Below are 6939 nucleotides of genomic sequence, written 5' to 3' on the forward strand. Positions count from 1 at the left end.
CTTTGGAGACTACAAAAGCTGGGACGGTGGGAGAGGGGAGAGGAAGAAAAACAGCCTTCGGGTACAATGTTTACTGTTCAGGTGATGAGTACACTCTAAGCCTAGGCTCCAACGCTCTGCAATATATGCACGGAGAATCCTGCACTTAGACTCCCTAAATATATTAAAAATGAAATTTAAAAATTTCGTTTGCGGCCGGCGTCCCAAGACGGCGGCGGCGTCCGGGCTGCTAAGGCGGGCCCCACGCGGCTGGCAGCGGACGGGTCGGACCCAGGGCTGGGGGACGCGCAGCAGCGGACTCTGCGCGGACCCGGCCTGGGCCGTGCGGCGGCGGGGGCGCCAGGGGATGCTCTTGCTGGGCCCGCCTCTCCCTCCTCAACTTAGGGCGGCTTCCGGGCCACAGCGCTGTGGGAGCTCAAAGTGTGTCTGCTGGGGGATCCAGGTGTAGGTAAATCGAGTATTGAGCGGCGGTTTGTGGAGGACAGTTTTGATCCAAACATCAACCCAACAATAGGGGCATCTTTTCTTTATTTTTTTATTTTTAAAATTTTATTTATTATTATTATTTTATTTATTATTATTATTATTTATTATTTTTATTTTTTTAAAAAAGGGAGACCTGAGCTGTCAGCAGAAGCAGCTGGAGGCCAGGGAAGGAAACTCGGGAAGACATTCGCTGTGGCTGAACACGTCAAAGAATTAGATGTCCAGTTTGTCTGAATGATCTTGAAGAACTGGTGCAACTGAAATGTGGATATGCCTGCTGCCTCCAACGCGTCAGTTCGCTGCAGAAGGAGCCCCATGGGGAAGGTGTGCTGTGCCCCTTATGCCCTGTGGCCTCTCAGAAGAATGACATCAAGCCCAAGTACGAGCTGAGGGCACCGATTGCCATCACCAAGGAACGAGAGCCCATGCGGAAATCTACTGTAAGGTTGAACCCAAGGATGAGGAAGTTTCAGGTGGATATGACCTCGGACGTGGACACAGCCAGCAACTGTCTTACCATTTCTGAAGACCCGAGGAGCGTCCGGCGTGGGGATTTCAGACGGAGCAGGAGGGGGCAGGCTGAAAGGTTCAGCTCCGCGCGGTGAGTCCTGGGGACCGCTCGCCTCACTTCTGGCCGCCATTGCTGGGAGGTGGATGTGGGCACCAACAAAATATGGGATGTGGGCATTTGCAAGGAATCTGTGAACGGACAGGGGGACGTTGTACTTTCTTTAGAACTCGGCTTCTGGACTGTGGGTTCCAGAAAAGGACAGATCTTTGCCGCTAGCACTATGCCTTTGACTTTTCTCTGGGTGAGTCCCCAGTTGCACAGAGTGGGGGTTTACCTGGATGTAGGTATGAGGTCCATTTCATTTTATAATGTTAGTGATGGGTGCAGTATCTACACATTCAACGACATTCCTGTTATAGAGCCTCTGCGTCCATTTTTTTCTCATAAACGTGAAACTCAAGATGATCAGAGCTTCCTCAGCATCTGTCCTGTGATCAATCCATACAGTGCCAGTCCCCCAGTTTATTCTGGGGAAAGGAAATAAACATTTGAACATGATCATCCATAGCAAGTTTCTGTGTGCCTGTAGCCAGAGCTAAGAACATTTCTGCTAGATAAACATAGGTACAAAGGAATAGAAAGGAAACATCAATCATTTTGTAAACCACGAACAGAAAGCAATTATATTAATTAGGGGAAAATTAACATTTGAAGTATAAAGTTTGTCATATTTTCTTTGGGGCTTATGTTTATTCTTTTGTTCAATAAATATTTTGATATTTCAGAAAAAAAATAAAAAATAAAAAAATAAAAAAAGTGTTTCACCATGTTGGCCAGGCTGGTCTTGAACTCCTGACCTCAGGTGATCCGCCTGCCTCGGCCTCCCAAAGTGCTGAGATTACAAGGGTGAGCCACCATGCCCAGCCAAGGGGCATCTTTTATGACCAAGACTGTCCTGTACCAAAATGAGCTACATAAATTCCTAATCTGGGTTACAGCTGTATAAGAACGATGTCATGCCTTAGCACCAACGTACTATCGAGGGTCGGCCGCAGCTGTAATCGTTTATGGTATCACAGAAGAAGAGACATTTTCAACATTAAAGGATTGGGTGAAAGAGCATCGACAGCACAGCCCACCTAATATTATAGTTGCCATTGCAGGAAATGTGTGATCTTATTGATGTAAGAGAAGTCATGGAGAGAGATGGAAAAGACTATGCCAACTCTATTCATGCAATTTTTGTAGAGACCAGCGCAAAAAAAGCGATAAACATAAATGAACTCTTTATAGAAATTAGTCGAAGAATTACATTCACTGACGCCAACCGCCATCTGGCGGTAAGGGCTTCAAACTCCGAAGGCAGCCTTCAGAGCCAAAGCAGAGCTGCTGCTGACCGAACCTCAGCCTCTCATACTTGATGATGAAGTAGGTGTTCCTGAAAGTTAACAGGAGGGCTGGGACCCTGCCACCAGTTTCCACCTAGCTGGTCTTGAGTCTTCTCTGTGCACAAAGTATTCATAGATATTGACTAATCTCTTCTCCAAAGACTGCAGCAATGATATTTCAGTCTGTGGACTTCTATTATGTAAAGAATCTCTAGTGTACAACAGGACTACATCATTGGCTTTTGACCTTGCTGAAAAGGAACATGTAATTGCATGGGTGGTAAGATTAAATTGTTGAGTAGTTTTGTGATCAAGATATTATGTAACATTTGTAAAGGAAAAATTAACACTTTTGTGGTTCTCAAAGGAAAGGAAGACCTTGTGGAGATTATCATTTCCTTGGTTTCTGTTACCACTGTCAGAGGGAGTTGTATCATTTAAAATACAGTAGGATAGTCTAAATGGGGACAGGACAATTATGATCTGAAGCTAAAATGGGTCATTTATAGGACTGATGGAAATGACTTCATCTCTGCCATCTCTAAAGCACTTTTCATTGACTATGTTAGCCTAGGATGCGTACAGTAAATTAACAATGATAGCAGCAGATCCGTAGCTCACCCTGGGTTTGCTTCTGACCTTGTCATGTGTGTGCCACCAAACATGTTATTGGCACCTTTTTAAAATAAGCTCTCATGATCAAGATGCTGATGGTAGAGAAGCCGCCTGGAATAAATTGAATTTCATGTGTTCTAATTGACTAGCAGTTGTTTAAAAAGGAAGAAGAGAGGAAGTAAAGAAGTTGGTGTAAATGCTGTCAATTTTTTTTAACCCAAGTATTTTGGTGGGGAAAAACAAATATCTGTTGCTTAGCATATGTAAAGTTGTAGTCTATATTTATGAGGCCATCGCTTAAAGGTTATCAGTTATGTAAATACATTAATAAATTCTAAGTTTCATTTGAAAAAAAATTTTGTTTAAAAAAGGATTTCCAAATTTTCAAATGTGTATTTTCATATCAACTATATATACACTTGACATTGTCTGATTACTTTTTTATTGACCAGTGATTGGCTGCCATAGAACACAGCTCCATGGCAGGGGCGCATCTTCCCCCCACATGAGATTCAGAGAAGTTACTGGGTCCAGGTGCTCCTCAGTGCTCTCAGCTCAGGTGTTCTCAGGAGCTCGCAGGTACTGCTTGTCCTGCTGGAAAGCACAACGCAGAGGCTAGCAATGTGTGCTTTGTGGTCTAACAACCCAGAAATCCAAATCCTGCCCAGCCACCACTTCTAGAAATACAACTTTGAATAATATACATAACTTTTGCAAAATTAAGAGAATCCATCTGTAAAATAGTGATGAAAAACAGTGCTTTCCAGCAGGGCTCAGTGACCCACAGCTTTAATCCCAGCACTTTGGGAGGCCGAGGCAGGTGGATGACCTGAGGCCAGGAATTTGAGACCAGCCTGGCCAACATGGTGAAACCCCATCTCTACTAAAAATACAAAAAATTAGCCGGCATGGTGGCAGGTGCCTGTAATCTCAGCTACTAGGGAGGCTGAGGAGGAAGAATCACTTGAACCTGGGAGGTAGAGGTTGCAGTGAGCTTAGATGGTGTCACTGCACTCCAGCCTGAGCCACAGAGCAAGACTGTCTCAAAAAACAACAGTGCCTTTCCTATTAGATTGTGGTGAGGATTAAATAATGACTGCTCAGCAGTGTCAGGTATACTGCAAATGTCCAACAAATATCATCCTCATTGTTGCTGCCTTCCCCACACTGGGACTCTTCCCTCCACCCCAGGACACTGGGGAGGGAGTGACCCTTCAAGCAGGGACACCCTTAAAAAGCACAGAGTTCAGCCCTGTCAATTTACAGACATGGTGACTGAGGCCCAGAGAAGGTTGGCCCAGATGGCCTATGTCCCAGACAAAACCCCTCCACTGCCCCCTACACATCCTCTCCTGACAGCTTTAGCAGAAAGAGGACAGGTGGAGACCTTGCCAGTCAAGTCCCATCCAACGACAAAGGCTGGCTCTGCACTGAGACAGCACACCCTCTGACAGCTGCCCTGTCTCCTTCCAGAAGGACCCAGCCCACCTTGGCCATCGTCCATCCATGGTGGCAGAACTAGTGGTGGCGAGACCTGAAAACAGGGTGGACAGCCTTTCCCCAGGAGCAAGGATGCCATTGGAAGGCAATATTCTTGGGGCTATTCTCGAACCAGCTCCACATCTTCCCACACCACAGGTGAGGGCCCTCAGGATCCTCCAAGGCCTGGGATCTGCAATTCTCTCTCAATATTGGTCCCTCCAGCGCTCTCGTTTGCTCAGTCACTCAGCCAGGCACCTGCTCTGAGCCGGCCTCCACATGGAGCTAAGGACACAGACACTAACAGGACGCAGACCCTGCCCGCAAAGTCCTGGCAGATTAGGAGGTAAAGCACGTGAATACATGGATGACGGTGAGGTTAGAGCCAGAGGATTAAGGGAGGGGGCTGGCACCACAGTGAAGCACAGAGTGGCTGCGGGTCACATCTCCTGGGATGCTGAGGGAGTCTCATGAGACAGTGAGCTCCAGTAATTAGGAGGCGTTCCACAGGCAGACAAAGGGCAAGGAGGAGAAGGAAAGCAAGTACGTTGATTTGGCCGTGGAGAGGCCTGCAGGCAGAAGAGTCCTGCACACCTGCTGTGTGTGGGGGAGAGCTGCATCCACAGAGGGATAAAGTGAAGTAAGCAGCAGAGGCAGTCAGGCTTTCTCTAAGGAACTTGCAGGGATGCAGAAAAGACGAACTGTGAGTCTCACACCTTTAAGGTCTTAAAGATACATGTACTGTTTTCTCTGAGGACTGCCTACCTGTGAGGCTTCAACTATACAACCAGACACCTCTTCCAGCCATGACTTCTCTTTACGTATCCCATTAACCTGTCCTGCCAACATACCTATTTTTGGCCATGCTCCGAGCCCCCATTCTTTCTGTATGCCCAAAATGGTATAAAGGCCCCAACCATCTGTCCATTTTATGTGATTCTTGTGCATGTATATGCCCATGATAAAGTTTGTCTGCATTTTTTTTCTGTTAATATATCTCAAATTATCAAACCTTCTGGGGAAAAGTCAAACTTTTCTACAAAGGAGGAGAAATGTAGAGAAATGAAATGATGGGTATGGGAGAGCCTGGGGGTTTGGCAGCGTGTCAGTTTGGAGAAAAGGAAGGGGTTCAGTAACTGTGAGGCAGGAAGAGGTCCCGTCTGGAAGGCACCGGGAGGAGTGTCCTGCCAGGGCGTCTGAGAGGCCGGTGGGCAGCACTCAGTGTCTTTTCTGTCTAAACAGCCACATCCAGGGCATGCTGACCCAGCAGCCAGACAGCCTCGGCCCCCAAGACCCACACAAGGGCTGTGCTACTTTCAGTGCAGAGGAGGCCGTGTCTGTACCTCTGCACAGAGGCTAGCCCAGCTTCTGCTCAGGACCTCTGTTCAGCCGCTTCTACAGGGTGCTCAGTGTCTCCAGGCCAGGTAGGAGGTCACCGCCCAGGGTCTGACACCAGCACTGCCAAACACAATCTGAGATCCACTTTCTTATTTCACGGGCATGGCAAACCAGCAATGAAAGAAATTAGACCTATTCAGTGTTAATACAATGACCTTATCATTTGACATCTTTTTTGTTTTCAGTAAAATTGAGTGTGGAATGCAAACCAGAAATAAAATTCTAAGGGTCCCCAATTATCTGAATTGAATTCCTTCTAAGCCAGGGCACTCTTAAAATTTAACCGGAGAGACTGGCTCAGGCCATGATGGGAAGTGGGGGTTGGACATGCCTCATTAGAGCCTCCTGCAGTAACATCAACACACCCTTAAGTCTGATAGGAAACATTTGCAGTCGATTCTTTCTGCAGCATAGTATCTGAAGACTTCCTCTGCGTAACAAGAACTCTGATCTCCATAATTCCTTATCTTAGAATTGGCCAGGATGGTCTTGAACTCCCGACCTCCAGTGATCCCCTGACTTGAGCTCCCAAAGTGCTAGGATGACAGGCATGAGCCACCATGTCTGGCCTTTTTTTTTTTTTGAGATGGGGTCTCCCTATGTTTCCCAGGTAGGCCCTCATGGGATCCTCCCACCTCAGCCTCCTGAGTTGCTGAGATTACAGGTGAGTGTCACTTTGCCTGGCACTAGAAGCATGATTTTGTCACCACATACCCCTGTCATTCCCTGTCATAGGAAGTCACTGAGCACCAGAGAAGCTTGAGCCAAGAACTAGGGACACCGGTATTTGAACTCATTTCTGTTGGGTGCCAAACCTCTTTGTGCCTCCTTCTGTGAAGATTGGATGTGGCCAGGTGCGGTGGCTCACACCTATAATCCCATCAGTTTGGCAGGTCTAGGCAGATGGATCACCTGAGGCCATTGCACTCCAGCCTAGTCAACAAGAGTGAAACTCTGTCTTAAAAAAGGAAAGAGGAAGGAAGGAAGGAAGGAGGGAGGGAGGGAGGGAGGGAGAGGAGGGAAGGAGGGAAGGAATGGAAAGAAAGAAGAAGAGAGAAAGAG

General features: G+C 47.0%; 2 pseudogenes across 1 annotated transcript; both read left to right on the forward strand.

Moving 5' to 3' along the window:
• The first annotated feature begins 393 nt into the window (after positions 1-393).
• LOC116530994 lies at positions 394-3356 on the forward strand (annotated as a pseudogene). The gene is made up of 2 exons (XR_004260212.1): positions 394-514; positions 1927-3356. The product of XR_004260212.1 is annotated as a ras-related protein Rab-22A pseudogene (transcript).
• On the forward strand, positions 705-1544 carry LOC116530995 (annotated as a pseudogene).
• Positions 3357-6939: the final 3583 nt, after the last annotated feature.

The sequence above is a fragment of the Sapajus apella genome, unplaced genomic scaffold (assembly GCF_009761245.1).
Source record: "Sapajus apella isolate SASKATOON/1434 unplaced genomic scaffold, GSC_monkey_1.0 scaffold69, whole genome shotgun sequence".
NCBI classification, from domain to species: Eukaryota; Metazoa; Chordata; class Mammalia; order Primates; family Cebidae; genus Sapajus; species Sapajus apella.